The sequence below is a fragment of the Nomascus leucogenys genome, chromosome 9, assembly GCF_006542625.1.
Source record: "Nomascus leucogenys isolate Asia chromosome 9, Asia_NLE_v1, whole genome shotgun sequence".
Taxonomy (NCBI): Eukaryota; Metazoa; Chordata; class Mammalia; order Primates; family Hylobatidae; genus Nomascus; species Nomascus leucogenys.
The window spans coordinates 57,734,501-57,753,081 of record NC_044389.1 but is presented as its reverse complement, the minus strand read 5'-3'; positions in this window follow the sequence as shown (position 1 = coordinate 57,753,081).

The following is an 18,581-nucleotide window of genomic DNA, read 5'->3' as shown; positions in this document are numbered from 1 at the left end:
TAAGGTGCAGATTTTATTTGAGGCAAGACTTCTGCATCCCTTCTATCCATTGCTTAGTATAAAACACAATTCATATTTCAGAATAACCAAAGAAGGTAGCACAGGGTCTCTAAGGTCAAGAAAACTCCCATTCTGTTCTTGAGCTTATTAGTGACTAACTTATAACTTTACCACTCATCATCTTAATTTACTTAAATTTCTCAGACTTAACTGGGTAACTTTCAATTGTGCTTCCCTTAGACTCAAGTCACTTTTCATCACCAGGTTACTTTTAGTTATTTGGAATTCTCAAAAATGCTCGGATGGTGAAGGTATCTTTATCTTCCCTAGCTGAGCTCAAAGGTGACATTTTCTTAATTATCCAGGGAGTTTATAAAGTTTCAGCTATTTTTAAATGATGTCTATGGCACCAAATAAAGCTTACATTTTAAGAAGAAAAATTTTGTATGTGTATAGCTCAAAAATAGCTCATTTTCCAAGTTTAGCTTCTGTAATCCTCAATGAAGACTAAAGGCCTGACTCATTTTTTTTTTTTACAGCTTTTTGGAAGCACTAGACATAAGCACCTGATAGTAAGCAAGTTTGCCAATGTCTCATTTTTGGGTCATTTAAGGCAAAATCTGAATTAAGTCTTCATTTTGCCAGCCCTCAGAAATGTATTTTAATCATCCAATTCAACAAATAGATTTTTAGTACCCATATGTGCCCACAAAGAATTCTAACACAGTGGGATACCACAGCAAACAAGAGGGACAAAATCTCTGTCCTCCTAGAGCTATGTTTTAGTGAGGGGTAAGGAGGGATGGAGGAAGATATACTTTAAAGAAAAAGTAGAGGCAAGAGTCAGATAAGAGGCACTGGGAATATGGTGTTGGCAAGTGGAACAGACTACAATTTTAAGAGGTCAGTCAGGGTAAGTCTCATTGAGAAGGTGACATTTGACAAAAGTTTTAAGGAAGTGAGGGAATTAGTCATATGGATATCTGGAGACTCCAAAGTACATTCCAGACAGAGGATTTAGCTACTATGTGCTTCTGGTAGTCCTGTGGATGGTGCAGAGTGAGCAAAGAAGAGTGTAGAAGATCAGATTCAAGAAGCAACGAGGCCCCAGCTCATGGAGGTCTTGATGGTCACTCTAAGATTTTGGCTTTTACTCTAAGAACAATGAGGAGCCATTACAGGGCTCTGAACAGAGCAGTGACTGATACAGTTCCAATGAATTCGCTGTTGCTATGCTGTGTAGAAAACAGACCTAAGAGGGGAGGGGTGAAAGCAAACAGATCTGAGAGGAGGCCAAGGCAGTGCTCTTAGAGAAAGACAGTAGTGGCTTGAACCAGAGTGGGAGAAACTGTGGCAAAACGTGGTTGGATTCTGTACATATTTTAAAACTAGAGCAGACAGACTTTCTTGAAGGTTGGGATGAGGAGTGTTGAGAGAAAAGCAGGACTCAAGGATGACTCATGATTTGTAGTCTGAGCAACTAGAAAGGTGGCATTTCCATTCATTTATAAGGAGAAGGCTTTAGATAAACCCCGTAGGGGAAGAAAGTCTAGGAGCTCAGTTTTGGATATGTTGAGTTTGAGATACCTATTAGATATTCAACTACTGATTTCCCTTTGACTAAGTCAAAATTTATCATCCTCAAAGAATGTAAATTCCCCGAGGGTAGAGTTTTGTCCTTGTTCATTAATGTATATCCAGAGCCTTGGACAGTGTTTAGCACATGTAGATTCTCAATTAAAAATTAACTAAATGAAAATTTATAAAGCACATACTATGTTTCATGCTCTGTTCTATATGCTGGGGATACAACAGTGGAAAAAAATACCACCAACATTTCTGTTCTCATGAACCTTACAATCTCGTAGTGGGAGACAGAAAAAGCAAATGAAGTAAAATAAAATAAATCCTTTGCCTGTTGGTGTACATACTTGATAGAGACTGGTTGAATGTTTACTCCCACGGCACTCTATGTATATTGTCATAACCCTACAAGGAAGGAAACTGAGAGCACAGAGTTGGCATTCCTTGCTGGTCTATCTTACTCTAAAGCCTCTGTTAGCACACCATATTGCTTCTCATGTAAAATAACACAAATCCCTTCATCATCTGACAAATATCAGGGCTATGGTTCTCTTCGTATGAGCATCTAAAGGAGAGTCTTCTCATAATCAGATTGTTTTTGAAAAGCAGTTCTAGGAAGGCTGCCTGGAAGTAAGCAACCCCAGACCACTTTGCCCTTCTTAACTGAGTCAAACCATGTAGCTGCTTTCATCTTTACATCACAGGGAAGTTTCCTATTCTTCACCCCCTTTCATGATTACCTTAATTACCCACCATAAAGTCTAACACATCATTTCATCTAAAAGGCTCACTTTGTAACTTTTCACAAAACTAAGGAGGCATACTAAAACAAATATTATATTCATATAAATTTGAAGAGGTATCCCTTATTCCTCTAAAAATGAAATCAAATGAATTTTTCATATCTAGCAGTAGCATCTAGTGTTGGTTTGAGACTTAGTACTCCAAAATAATTTTAATCCTCCTCCTCCTCCCCTGATTCAGCCATTTGATGTTTTCTTGGTCTCATGAAACTTTATGCCCCCAGCTTCTCCTCTGTAATCTTTGCAGAAATTCTGAAACAGCCACTGCCTCTGCCTACTGCGCATTTCTTACCACGTTTCTGCACGTAATTTGATATCACACTTCCTGCCCCCAGCAACATTTCCTAGCATGTAAATGATGAATATTTTTTCTTCTGCTCTTACCTATCTGAATAGGTCTCCAAAAAGGAGAATATCTGGGCTCTCCTCCTGAATGTCATTTCCATCAACATTGTAATTTTTAAGATAAAACATCCAGGGTTCCCCATTAGTTGAATGTGGTAAGAAGTATATGTCTTGATGTTGCCTTTCAGTCAGCAAAGTTCATTAATAGCAAGAATTCCCATGATCAGTAGAGTGTGTGATCTACCAATAACTGGCCTCTTTTCCAAGGCCAAGAAAGACATCTTCAATCCACCAGATTGTCTTTAGGACCCTCTGACGAACAAGTGGCAGTGAGGTCACCTCATGTTGTAATTCTGAGATATACTGAAATCCTCTCCTAACAAGACACATTACATTAACTCAATAGAATGACTGGGATCTTAAACATCCCTGTAAATACATATAGACAGTGCATTGTACCTAACATATTAAATAAACAGACACCCTTTAATCTTTAAAATAATTGTTACTGTTCTTCCTGAAGAATCCAATTACAGTACAAAGCAAGAGTCCTATAGTATGGAGTGTTTTAACAATCAAATAATGGTCAACACCAGTTAGTTAAGGTATCTATCTGCTGTCTATCTGTGGGATCGTGCTATGGTTTCAATATTTGCATTCTAAAAAAAATTCATATGTTGAAATCATAATCTCCAAGGTAAAGATGGTATTAGGATGTGGGGTCTTTAGGAAGTGATTAGATCATGAGGATAGTGTCTTATAAAAGAGGCCCCAGAGGGCTGCCTTACCCCTTCCACCACATGAGGAAGACACAGCTAGTGAACCAGAAAGACAGCCCCCTCCAGACGCAGAACCTGCAGATGCCCTGATCTTGGACTTCCCAGTCTCTAGAACTGTAAGAAATAAATATTGTTTATAAACCACCCTGTTTATGGTGTTCTGTTATAGCGGCCTGGACGAACTAAGACAGATCACAAAAGCTTTTCCTACAAAAGTAAAACCATGTCATAAAGGATAGAGGACCAATAACTATCCATTATGGATACAATAGTGGGTGAATAAACTCTGTAAGTAATGAAGTTATGCTTGTGTACTACCCCTGGTAAAAATATCACAACGTAAAAGGTAATGTGTATTTTGTTAACTTCGTATTAGGAAATATAAGGTGTTCTAACCTCTAGGAAGTCTGAATGGTAGCTCCAAGTTTATAACCATGGCCAAAACAAAACAAAACAAAAAACTAATAAACAAAACTCTCTCTCATCTAATTCCTTTCATGTTCAACACCTGCACTAAAGTTCCCAAGTCCTTATTTCCTTGTTCATTGAAAAGAAAATCAAATGTTGGAATTTGGAACGTAAGTGGAAGATGTTATCATCAAAGGTGTATTCCACCACTCACCTTATTTTGTATTGAATAGACATGTTTTCTAAATATCACACCTGGTAATTTATCTTAATATTTTTTCCACTTAACAGTAAGGTATTCACAGATTTTTTGCCTTAGGTATAAAAGGTACAAATATCCATCACAGTTCAATTGATCAAAGGAGTTTTTTAAACATCTGTCTTAAAATTCTATCTAATATGTTGCTTCAGGCTCTATATAGCCACAGCTTCCAAGTGATACCAATAGACTTATCCGGCAGGGATTATGTAAACCTTATATAATTAATATTTGTGAGATTTCTTAAGATCCTGGCACAAAAGACAGCACTGAAATTCAAAGCTTTCAGTCTTAATCATAACTTTCTTCAAAAAAAAAAAAAAGAGTCTGGAAGGCTTTGAGTCCCAGCCCCTATAGCAAGATCATTGATACCATTAAAAATATACTTTTTTATATAAAGGAAGAGTCAAAGGGGGTTAAAGTCATTTAGGGAGGCTATAGAAATCTCATCAATGTTCAGAAATACACAGTTAATGGATATATAATCAGAATCAAAATATCTCATTGGTGTGAATGCTCCCTCTAAATCCTAATCCATATAGTTGCTAACCCAGAGAGCTGCTCTTAAATCTCCATGTTTTCCCATGAACAGATTATTTCTAATGAAATGGTGCAGGGTAACTAAAGCCCCATGAGGCAGGCTTCAAAATAAAGCTAATCCTGTATCAAAGTCACTGCATAAATGAACTGCAGATGAAAGGCCAAAAGTATGGTTGGCAGTTAAAAAACAAGACAACCACTTGAATTTGAATTTAAGGTAAACAACAAAGAAAGATTTGGTCTAAGTATGTCCCAAATATTGCATGGAACGTACTTAGAATTCACTGTTTATTTCACATTCAAATTTGACTGGACAACCTTTGTTTTTATTTGCTAAATTCGGCAATACTAGCCAAAGGAAAATTGAGACTATTTTCAATTGACACTATACCATCCTGCACCAATGAAAAGCACAGATGAGACAAGTTCTATAACTGTCTATTTCATTTTAAACATTTCTATTACTTATACAATGGCAAAGTTCCCAACACCTATAAGCCATGTTAAAACAGGTGAAAGAAACTGGCTATGCTGGTGTAAAGGGTTATGAGGAACATTTGAAGATTCACACATCAGAAAATACAATGTTACATCAACCCTGTCATTTAAATAATTTAAGCTGTAACTAAAAAAAGAACTGTCATGAACTACATACACAAATCAGTCTTACTGAATAGTTGCCCGGCTTGCACATTAACTAGATGACAACCTATTAGCTCTGTATTTCTAAGTAAAAAGCAAACATTGCATAAAGCAGACATTCACTATCTGCCCACCTCTTCTCAGAATTACCACTGTCTTATACATAAAACATCAATTTTTCCAAGCAACTGCTTCATTTGATATCTTATGAACAAGACAAATAAGTTTGATTTCTAAACTAATGTGCCTAATTTTAGTGATAGATACTTTCAAAGGGAAGCAAACTGTTGTAACTGTTGTTGCAGGAGTCCTTCATTTAGATTTAAGACAGTCAAATTCATTCTGAAAACACTTAAAAAATGTTGCTGTCCATTGCTTCTGGTGGGGTGCTATAATCCCCTTAGGGTAAATTATTGCTTAAGACAGTCTGCTTAAACAGTATAATATTTGACCAATATTTTTCTCATGAAAACACAAGCACAATCAGACTGGGGTCAAATGCTGAAATTAAATTAAACGGCAATTATTGATGATTGCTATTGTTTTGGAGCATTCAGACAAAATGACCTGTCTTTTCCTAAGTTATTAATCTGAATTATCTCAAGTTTGTAGCTCTGGGGTCCTGACCTTTAAGGTTTAGCAGAGTTGAGTTTTTGAAACACACCAGTTTGCAAAAGTTTCTATGGAAGAAATAAAGTCCTTGGTGAGACTTTACATCTATTTGTTACTGAGCATTTTTTGGACTCTTGTGCTAAATCTGAGTTGGCACATTATTAACCTTTTCAAATTAGGCATTTGGTAGGCTCAGCTGAATATTTTCTTAATTTGCACATTGGTTTGCTGGAACAGCTGGCACTGCACTGGAATATTAGTTGAGATCTTTGATTTACATAATCCAAGTACAAACACATAAACTCTGCTTTTGGAGAGGACGACCTAATTAGTGCAGCATATAGTACTTCATTAATAATAATAATAATAGCAACAACAACAGCTAACACTTACTGAGCATTTGCTATGTCTCCAGCACTGTATACCTATAGGTATATTCAGTTATTGAACACTTTCAATAACTCCAATTTTTTATTCTCCAAATTTTGTAGATAAAGAAAAATGCAGAGTGGTTAATGTACTTAGTAAGTAGTAAAACTTAGATTTCTACCTAGGCAATCTAGCTGCAGAATCTACGCACTTACCAACTTGAAACACTGCCTCTGTAAATGCATCAGATAACAACAAAGAGTGTTCATCCACCTTCTCAGGTCAGTTTTCATGTGAAGGAAATGTCACATCTTTGACTGTGACCACAGATTTCAGGGGAATAGGAGTTTCTCAGGCTAAGGAATGCAAGTGACTCTTCACAACTACCCCCAACAAATCATAATCAGCCTTCCTGTTCCTTTAAATGTGTGCACAATTTTGTGTATTTTAATATATGTGTGATAAGGCTACTAAGCTGACATATATCAAGTACAGAGTCATAAATGGGCAGGGTGAAGTAAGTTTTCCTTCAAGGATAAGGACATTCTAGATGTTAGCTACCTGGAGAAGAGGTATCTACCAGATCCAGAACACAAATAGGATCCCTAGCTGGGTGGCAGACTGGGAATCTAGCTCTCTGGTGATCTACGTCTTAATCACCAAGGGACCGATACGTCTGCGCAGGGTACCTGGGTAATAGGTGGAAGGTCCTGAGAGGAGACAGGCAAACAGAGCAGACCCAGGGCGGTAGAAATAGGACCATGAGGTTTGTGCCTCTTTTACTTAGTGTCTTTCCTTTTTGTCCTTCTTGAGTATTCAGAAAATGCCTTTGAAAGTTCTAATATATCTCATACTTCACTGAGGGAGTTTTTAAATAAATAGAGCCATAAAAAACTCGAATGTGGCCAGGCGCGGTGGCTCACGCCTTTAATCCTAGAACTTTGGGAGGCCGAGGAGGGTGGATCACGACGTCAGGAAATCGAGACCATCCTGGCTAACACGGTGAAACCCTGTCTCTACTAAAAATACAAAAAAAATTAGCCTGGTGTGGTAGCGGGCGCCTGAAGTCCCAGCTACTCCGGAGGCTGAGGCAGGAGAATAGCGTGAACCCGGGAGGCGGAGCTTGCAGTGATCGCGCCACTCCACTCCAGCCTGGGCGACAGAGAGAGACTCCGTCTCAAAACAAACAAACAAACAAAAACAGAAACACTTGAATGTAACAACCATGGTGGCAAGAACAAAGGAAGAGAATCCAGAGGGGAACAGGAGAGGGATAAATGTGGAAGCTACCAGGGGCCTGCCATTCTCGTTCCCTTCTTGGTTTTGGGGACAAACGTTGGAGGCTCTGGTTTGTATTTTAATCTGGAAGCAGTACTCCAATATGCCTTATACTGGCATAAGAAGTGTTTGAAAATGGTTTATAGAATAGACATGCTAGTTTTCTACCATAATCAACTTTGAGAGAACTGAAGGCCATCTAAGATTTCTCTCTCCTTTTAGAAATAGAAGTGAGCCACTGGGCACAGTGGCTCACATCTGTAATCCCAGTACTTTGGATGACCAAGGTGGCAGGATCACTTACGTTCAGGAGTTCAAGACCAACCTGGGCAACATAGGAATACCCCCCATATCTACAAAAAATAAAAAAATTTAGCTGCCTATGGTGGTGTGAGCCTGTAGTCCCAGCTACTCAGGAGCCTGAGGTAAGAGGATGGGGAGGCCAAGGTTGCAGTGGAGCTGGAATTGCGCCATTGCACTCCAGTCTAGGTGACAGAGCTAGACCCTTTGTCTAAAAATATATAAATATATTTATATATACCCGAGTGAATAAATGTAGAGATCTACCCTTGCTGGCTTGTTGACAATGCACACATATTTGCAAGTATCCATTGTATGTGCTGGAGGAAATACTATGTATATTTTGAGAGGATTTGTTGAGCCAAAAAATAGGCCCCTGCCTAACGCTATTCCTGGCTCAAGAAAGTATCACCTTAAGAATTTTACAGAAATATCGTTGAAGCCTATGGCTAGAAGGGGAAAACGAGAAGGAAACAGAAAAGACACAAGGCCTGGCGAAACTAACTAGAGATTTGCTAGGGGAGTTCTGGGATAAGCCCCCAAAACACATGTGCCACTTTCACTTCAAGAGCCCTCATCTCTTTCTTCTTTACCAATACGTCTATTTTTTTCTTTAAAAATGATATTTTACATTCTGAAAACACCTTAAAATTAAGGTGCAAAGAATCTCATGAGGTATTTATGCCAATTTTCATATTATTTTTTCAGACGATTTATTGCAAAGTAGCTCTAACAACAAACTGACGTCTTAAAGAGATTCCTTCAGAGGCACAAACTTCAGGGGGAATGCAGCGTCCATTAGCTTCATCATTTTCAGCTTGGGATGTGCACATCGAAGCATAACTAGGGAAATGAGGCAGTATGTCTTCCTGAGTCTCGAGTCTCACAGTTGGAAGGCTGTGACCATCTGGGTTCTGATCCTAATTAGTGCGTGGGGGTAGGAGTGGTGCTCAGCCAGTCCCTGGCCCACCAGTCTCCTCACTCTGGCGGTGGGTCAAGGGTGATATTCCTCCCGGAATAGCGGAGCTAAACTGTAACGCTGAATAAAAAAAAAAAAAAAAAAAAAAAAAAAAAAGCTTCTTGGCGTGGGGGTGGGGAAGCTACAATACACTGCTTGTTAGGGTTAATCCCGGTTTTGACAACTGCCAGAGCTGTTCAAAAAAGGAAATGATTAAATAAACAAGACAAGCCACTAAATCAAAGTTGCAAACGAACCTCTCTACTGACTCACTCAAGGGTTTCTGAACCTCAAGAAAAGATTTTTGAGTGAGGAGAAGTAAAGGTACCTTCCGTGTCATTACATAAGCATCTCCTGCTTTGAGGATTACAGGAATTACCACCCGCAGCCAGCCGGGAGCTCCGCTGCCTATTACACCTGCCGGACCCAGGCTCTCTCAGCTCAGCCCGAGGCTGGGCAGCCAAAGCCGCCTGCGAGTATTCGGGAACTGTCGGCGGACGCGTCTCCAAACCGTGCTGAGATACTAGCGCGAAAGGGGTTTTCTCAGACGGACGTTCAGTTAAGTAGAGAAAATACGCTATAGTTTCAAGTTGGGAAACTTTTCCTTATAACTGCATTACCCACTGTGAGCTGCCTGAAAACCGCTAGCTTCTTTTCAAGGGATTGCGACGACTCGTGTCCACAATTGTAGGAACCCGACGAACTCAAGAGGGCAGAAATACAGACTAAAGCATGAGTAGAATCGGTTTGCGCTATGTGACTTTGGGTCACATTTAAACTGAAAATGCCAGTGGCCGCGCAGTCGGGCTACTTTTCCCACCAGCACCATATCCACATCCAGTTGTCCCTTTTCGGGAGACATTTTCTGGAAAAAATAGGTACCTGAACTCCAGATTCAAAGCGTCTTTCTGAATCTCTCCCCGGTCCCCGCCAAGTCGAGCTCAGTCGTCTGGCTCCCCTCTTCCCCATTCCCGCTGCCACAGGTCGCCGCCGTCTGTGGTCCCGAAACCCGAGAGTGGCTCCTACGAAGCCTTTCAGAGGTGGTGCAGGGGTAGGGGAGAGGATGCTAGTTTAGCCAAGTTAATAGTTTCTTCTATGGGATACGTTTTTGGGGAGCTCTGGGGCAGAAGGTAGCCTTGCTACCCCCAGTGACGATTGCGACTCTGACCAAGGCCAGGCCGCTGCTGTTAGTGCCACATCATCCTAAGCATAACTAGGAAGGGACGCCGGAGATCAGAGACCGCCAAGACTCGAGAAAGCAAACCAGCCCCGCCAGGCGCGCAGCCGCTGCTGAAGCCTTCCCAGATGCGAACCTCCCACCCCCACTTCCCCGGCTTTTTCATCCCTTCCAGGGCCCAACCGCAACAAGAAGTCTGGTCCCGTACTTCGGCGGAGTGCGCTCCGAAACCCTGGTGAAGAAAGAGAAACCTTGAGGCGCAGTCCGTGTTGCCCACCCTGGGTTCGAACACGCAGCTCAGCCAGCCACCTGTTCTACAAAGCTGGAGTTTGTGCGGGCGCGGGCTGCGGCAGGAAGGACCCCATAGTCCCCTCCCTCGGTACGGTTCGGGACCGCCAAAGGTGCACATCACCCCAAATCTAAGTGCGCACACACCTGCGCACTCACCCGGAGGCGCGGAGGCGCGCGGCGACTCACTGCCGGATCTCCTAGCTTCAGCCCCGACTCCGCGCTCGCTACTGGGGCCCACCCCGCGACCTGCCCTTCCGGGAGGATGGCGCCAATTACCTGTAGTTAAGATGCAAAGAGCGAAGAGAGTCTTGTAGACCATGGTAGCCTGGTGTTTGGTACCCAACCCGGGGCGGGCAGCAGGGAGTTTGCGGACTGACAGAGCGCACTGGGCGCTGGTAGCGACTCCTCTGCCGGGTGGGCTGCGGTGGGAGCCGGGAGGCGCGGACAGCTCCAGTGGAGGGCGCGAGGCAAACGAGGCGAACGAGGCGAACGCAGCGCAGCTCCGTCAGCTGCGTGCCCTCCGGTGCTCCGCGCGCTTCTGCTCCATCCCAGCCGCCGAGCCCAGGGCCGCCTCCGCCGCCGCCGCCGCCGCCGCGCCTGCCGCTGCCAAACCCCTCCCACCCGGCCCCTCGGCGATGACAGGGCCACCCCCTGGCCTGCCTTCTCTCAGCCCTCAGGTCCCGAGAGCCCCGGCCCAGAGCGGCCTCTGCTGGACAGTCAGGACACGAGACCCTGGGTTCAGCAAATGTTTGCACCCCTTGCACTGTGCTGGGAACTAGGGATGCAAGAAATGTGACCACATCTCTGCTCTTAGGAATCTAGCTCAGCTTTTCTTACATGAGCTTACAGCCTTTAAAAAGGTGACCTAATGCCATTTTAGGAGTTCCCTCGGAGAACCGGCACATGTTCCAAGAATGAGGACCTTCTTCATTTTTCCAAACACTTCTGCGTGTGCATCATTAAACCCTCATCCACATTCAACCCGGCTGAGTTTTCTGGGGCCTGAACCAGGATGTCTGCCGCTGTATTCAGCTTCTTACTAGAAGAAAATACTAATGTCAGGTGGGATAACTAAGCCAGACACCCTACTAGGCGTTGTTTCATGAATCCTTCTAAGAATTATTATTATTCTATTTTACAGGTGAGAAAATGAAGGCACAGAGAAGACAATGTTCTCAAGTTCGCATAACTGGTAAGAATAGTTTGTGCACTAGGCCCATAATAACAAAGGCTGACGTTTCCTGAGTGATTGCTATGTGCTAGGCACTGGACAACGTGCTGTTCAGGAATCAACCAAGTCATTTAGTTATCACAACAATCCTTGTAGATTATATCCTCGTTTTCAGGGGAGAAAGTGGAAGCACAGAGAAGTTTAACTTGCCCGAGTTCACATAACTCGCCAAGTAGTGATAAGATGCCTGCCCAGGCACCCCGCTCAGCCTCTGTACTCTACTCCCTCTCGAGAGCCCAAAGCTTCTCGAAAGCCTACAGATTAGAACTGACCTTTCATTCAGTTCCCTCCCTGCTCCTGCTACACTTTAGGCTTGCTTAATTCTCACACTTCGATCAAAGCAGATGCCAGGTTCTCTCCCAATTCTGTTATTAATGAACCTGTTGGTCCCCTAGTCACTAGAGCTGGGGCACTGCAGGAGTTAGCAAGCCTTTGTAAAGAAATGATTTGCGTGGAAGACAGCTTTCTTTTTTCTGTAATATCTTCTTCAGATGCCATGGGCTCTGTTCTCACCTCTTTCTCACATACCAGAAGCTGACTCTAGGAGGCCTGAGCACCTTATCTATGGTCAATTCCTCTGCCTGACTCTATCACACTACCACTTGTAGATTTTGCTCACACTTCCACAATCAGATTAAATTTGGATCATATTTTTTTCTCTTTGTTTTGGTAAATCTATTAATTTCTGTTGGAATGAGAAACAAAAAATACTCAAACCAAGTGCCCATCCCCCTCTCCATCCTCCCTGGCCAGATAAACTGCAAATTCAATTTGTTCAACATGTTCTCTGAATGCTTTTGACTTCAAGGTCCTTCCGGTTTCTAGGGTAATCTATGTGATTATGAACAATTTCTGCATCTGGGTTTTGGTTGTCATGGATGCAGGGACCACACACAGATGGTGTTATGCAGTGACATTCTATCAGGCACTAGCCCCTTTAAATAGGGCAGGTTAAGTAAGTGACTCTATGGCAGAAATAAAGGTTTTTGAAGGCCATTTCACAGAAAAAATTTATTCAATTGAAATTCAGCAAAACTTGAAGGAGTCTTTCCAGAGTGCAAAGCATGTGCAGCTCTAACCTTGATATCTAAGATAATGGTTTGGTACTCAAAGAGTCATGACCCCTACACACTAATCAGTGAAAATTTCCAAAACTTTTCTATTGTACACAGGATAGAGTTGAAATAATTTCTTTGATTAAAATAGTTCATTTCAATTGCTGATTAAAAATTTTAATTTATTAATTAATTTAGTCAGAGCATATTTAATCACTTATTTTATGCCAGCCCTTATGCTAGGCAATGGGAATATAATGGTTGTAATAGCCAGGGTAGTGTAGGTTATGCTGCTGTAATAAAACAGCCCAAAGTCTCCCAAGCTTAAGCAATAATGGTTTATTTTTTGCTCGTCAAAGTCTGCTATGGATCCAGTTTACTCCTCAGAGTAGCTGTCCTCAAGATTCAGTGTTGTACCGCCATATCGAAACCTGCTTTTGTTACAGTAGGTAGCTAGCCAGGCATGAGTGGGGCAGCAGAGGGCTCTCCCCACACCCCACCAGGAAAGTCAGGTAACCATCATGTGATGGCCAGGCAGTTATTAAATATATCTCTAAAATAATTGGTTACAGCTGGCACGAGGGAATGGCCATCCCCCCATAAATAGGGAACACATGAAACTGGTAATCAGCAGCTTCCAATAAGATCTCAGGAGGTGGGCGACTGAACTCAAGCATGTGCATTAAGATGCAGTTTAACTGGTATATGACCTTCTGGGGGCATTAAAGGAATGCAAGATGCCAGAAGTAGGCCAGCATGTAAAACCCTAAGTCCAAGGTCAAATGGGGCACTTGACCTCCAAGATGCCCACTTAGGCCTCTTCCAACTGTACTTTCCTTTCTTGCTGCTCTAAAGCTTTTTAATTAACTTCCACTCTTGCTCTGAAACTTGCCTCAGTCTCTTATTCTGCCTTATGCCCCTCAATTGTGTTCTTTCTTTGGAAGCAAGAATTGAGGTTGCTGCAGACCTGTACTGATTCCCCGCCGGTGACTCGAATAACTTCCACCTCTAACAATTTCACATCCAGTGAGTTAGGGAAAGAGAGAAGTGGAGAATTAAGTATTTAAATCTTCCACCTAAAAGTGACACTTCTGTTCATATCTTATGGACTAAGGCAAGTCAATGGCCATGCCCAACTTCAAGAAAGCAAGAAAGCATGTTATTTTTGTGTGCTCGGATAGAGACGAGAACTCTATAGCAGGGAACGTTGTGATGTGTGCCACAGGGGCTAATTGTCCCTGCACCAGGAAACTTATTTTCTAGTAGCGGGGAGTTAAACATTGAATGAATAATCACAAAGACATATGCAATAACATTATATTAAATGCTACAATAATAATAATGATGAAAATTTATTAATTGTTCCAAGCATTTTATGTACAGTCATATGTTTACATTTCTATACTCTAACTTTGTGAGATAGATAATGTAGAAGACCAGAATATGCCACTTCAGAATATGCCTTTTCAGTATAAGTATTTGTTTGAGAAACAGCAGCTATAGGAGCAACTCTGAGAACAGAGTGGAAATTCACCCTTTTTGTAGGGTGAATTTAAATCTATAAAGGAAATTTTCATTTGTGAAAATGTCTTCCTCTGAGTTCTAGGAAGAAAAGGATGGCACTAAGTTACTGGAAACTCTTATCAATGGAGAGGGCGCTAACTTAAATATGCATAACAAACTTTACCTTTGTTTGCCATGTTTTACCTGGTCACTTCCTCTAACTGCACCCCTACCCCCATACTCTTTCTTTGTTTCAGCTGAAGATGATATTTAAGTTTGAATTCAAAGTCACCTCTTTGAAAATTACTAATTCCCTGACTATCTCATATATATATATACATGTTAATAGCTTTGTGGGGTTTTTGTTGTTGTTAATCTGTCTTTTGTTATAGGGGATCCCAGCTTAGAACTCATAAATGGTAGAGAGAAAAATTATCTTTTCTCTCCCTAAATACTATTATTATCCAAATTTTACAAAGTAAGAAACTGAGAAATACTTATACAGAATAAAACTTTGAAGGAAACTAAGGGATGCAATGAGATATAATAGCAGGGAAACTAGTACTCCTCAGTGGGGTCAGGGATGGAATTTGCATGTAACCTTTAGTTATGACTTACAGAAAAAGCCATTTTTTTTTTAGTAGAATTCTTAGTTCTTTTATAATACTCCACTGGGATAAAATCTCAGATAAATCTACCTTTTACTGACTTTGACTCTTTTTTTGATCATTGTTAAAATGAATTTTTAGTGTGTGGACTTCTAATATTTTACCAAAAAAATTGCTCTTGGTTGACTTAGATTTTTACATCCTGAATGTATTATACTTTATAATTTTAGATAATATATTTTAGATAATATAGAAGTATTATTTCTGGATTCTTGATATCATGAGATGGTTTCATCTGGACTCTTGGCTTAAGTGAGAGAATAGCTTGGCTGAGAGAGCTGCAGTGGTTAGAGGTTGGGTCCTAATCCCCTCTGCCATCTACTAAGTGATTCTAATTAATTACTTGGAACCTCTATTCCTTTGTTTCTGTATCAGTCTGCTAGGGCTGCCATAACAGAACATCACCAACGAGGTGGCTTAAACAACATAAATGTATTTTTTCCATGTTATGGAAGTTGGATGTCTAAGGCCAAGGTGATACCAGTATTCAGGCTCTTGACACCATTGCAAGAAGGAATTCATGAATGAGTCAGAAAATAGTGACAGTAGGAGATTTATTGCAAAGTGAAAAGCATATATTCAAGAAAGGGGATTGTGGGGGTACAGAGTTGTTTGATGGAGTTTGTTTGACAGAGTTGTTTGATGGAGTTTGGAGTTTCTGTCTTTATGGGCTTCTTTAACCAAGGGGTGGAATATTCATTAAAATTCCTGGAAAAAGTTAGAGATCTCTCAGAACTGTGGTGCCACCTATTTTTTTACACCAAATATGGGTGTTCTCAGGACTGTCATGGCACTGGTGGGTATGTAATTGATAATGTTAACAATAATGTAATGAGGTCCTAGGAGAAATCTAGGTCAAATCCAGTGCCATGTTGGATCCAGTTGGTCTTAGCCAGCTGGGTCCATACCTTGGGTTTTCAGGGTCTTATCAGTTCCTTGCTTCTGCAGCTATTTCAACAGTTTCCTTTTGCTAGTCATGCAAAACTGCTGTCTGGAATTTTCTTTTCTACTGCGACCACCCTGTATTATTCCTGTCTCAAAGGTGCTGGCAGTATTGGTTTCTGGTAAGACCTCTCTCCTTGTCTTGTAGGTGGCTGTCTTCTCACTATATTCTCATATGACCTTTTCTCTGTATGTGCACACTCCTGGTATCTCTTCCTCTTCTTATAAGGATACCTGTCCTGTTGGATTAGAGTCCCATCTATATAACCTCATTTAACCTTAATTACTTACTTAAAGCCCTATCTTCAACTATAGTCTTTTGGGGGTTAGGGCTTCAGCATGTAAATTTTGGGGGACACATTCAGTTCATAACATTTCACCCTTTGGCCGCCTCAAAATTCATGTCCTCTCACATGCAAAATACATTCACTCCATCCACCCCAACAGCCCCAAAAGCCTTAACCCATTCCAGCATATAAAATCCAGTCTCATTGAAATATTATAAAAATCAGATATGGATGAGACTTGAGGTATAATTCATTGTGAGGCAAAATTCCTCTCTATCTATGAACCTATGAAATCAGGCAAGTTTTGTGCTTCCAAAATATAATAGTGGTACAAGCATAGGATAGTTCCCTCCTGGCATTATAGGGAAGATTGAATGGATTATATACGTGAGAGGCTTGGTGTGTTCTTTTTTTTTTTTGAGACGGAGTCTCGCTCTGTCGCCCAGGCTGGAGTGGAGTGGCGCGATCTCGGCTCACTGCAAGCTCCACCTCCCGGGTTCACGCCATTCTCCTGCCTCAGCCTCCGGAGTAGCTGGGACTACAGGTGCCCGCCACCACGCCCGGCTAATTTTTTTGTATTTTTAGTAGAGACGGGGTTTCACCGCATTAGCCAGGATGGTCTTGATCTCCTGACCTCGTGATCTACCTGCCTTGGTCTCCCAAAGTGCTGGGATTACAGGCGTGAGCCACCGCGCCCGGCCAAGGTGTGTTCTAAGTACCAATAAATGTCAGCCATTATTAGAGGAGAAGTTTTGGAGTACATTAAAAAATTAGGTGTTCTAAAATACAAGGAGAAAATGGCTGGATATGGTGGCTTATACCTGTAATTCCAGCACTTTGGGAGGCTGAAGTGGGTAGATCCCCTTAGGTCGGGAGTTCAAGACCAGCCTGGCCAACATGGTGAAACCCCATCTCTACTAAAAATACAAAACTTAGCGGGGCATGGTGGCACATGCCTGTAATCTCAGGTACTTGGGAGACTAAGGTGGGAGACTTGCTTGAACCCAGGAGGTAGAGGTTGTAGTGAGCTGAGACCGCATCGTTGTACTCCAGCCTGGGCGACAAGAGCAAAACTCTGTCTTAGAAAAAATAAAAAATGAATAAAATACAAGAAGAAAACATTAATACCTGCTGTGGGTATTTCTTGACACACAGTACTATGTGCCTTGGGCTCTACCTTTAGTAATCACTCCCCTGCTACAACTGAGCTGTGGTGGGAAGCTCTAAACTATCTCTGTCAGCCCCTTCCCCACCTAGCCCTCCTTCCCAAAGGCAAAAATGCAGCAGCCTCAAGACCTTGATATATTTTGTCTTGGCTTTATTTCTCTCTCCAAGAGGCATTGCAAAATATTTTCTTTGGGTCTGCCACGCTTCTCCCCATTACTTTGCTTTTCTCTTCTTAACTCCAACTTTTAATTTTAATGGCAAAAAAGACTAAAGGAAGTAGTGCAATATGTGCAAAAGGGTAAATTTGGAACTCAGTTAAGAAAATCTGCTTGAATGGGGCAGTTTTAAAAGAGTATGATGAAACATGATAATTTCCCTGATTTAAATAACATTGTTTGAGGCTGCATGAGATACTTGAGGACAATAAACCATGTGTCAGTAATTTTTATTTTAATTAAGAATAAAGCCCTCTAAACCAAAAATAAAATTCTAAGCTCCCCAACTAACCCAACTGACCCTTCCTCTTGGCCAAGGGGATTCCAAAGTTAACTGGAAAAACTAGTTCAGGCCATGATGGGAAATGGAGGTCAGATATGCCTCATTAATCCTCCTCCCTTTGGAATTCAGGCATAGACGATCATCATTAACTTTAAAATGGAGACCTTAAGACTGACAAAACAGACTCTTTAAGTCTGTTAAGAAACATTTATAATCTATTTTCTCCGAAGCCTGCTACATGGAGGCTTCATCTGCATAATAAGAACCTTGGTCTCCACAACCCCTTATCTTAACCCAGACACTCCCTTGTATTGATTCCAGGTCTTTGGCTCAACTCTTTAAACCAATTGCCAATTGGAAAATCTTTGAATTCATCTATGACCTTGGAAGCTCCTAGTTCAAGTTGTCCTGCTTTTCTGCACCAAAACAATGTACATCTTACATGTATTGACTGATGTCTTCTGTCTCCCTAAAACATGTAAAACCAAGTTGTGTCCTGAACTACTTTGGGCACATGATCTCAGGATCTCCTGAGGCTGTGTCATGGTCATGTCCCTAACCTTGGCAAAATAAACTTCTAAACTGATGAAGACCTGTCTCAAATACCTTTTGGTTTACAGCCCTGACAATATTTCAGGAAGGAAGAAACTCCTTCTTGGATGTGACGCACATAATGAAATCTTCTATTTAAACTAGTGTAAAACTTAATTGAGTTGATACAGTCCTATCCAACAGAAATAAATTACAAGCCATATAGAAATTTAAAAATTTCTAGTAGACACATTTTAAAAAAGTAAAACTAAGTTATGTTAATTTTAATAATATGCTTTAATATATCTAAAATATTATTTTGACAGGTAGTAAATATAAAAAATTGAGATATTT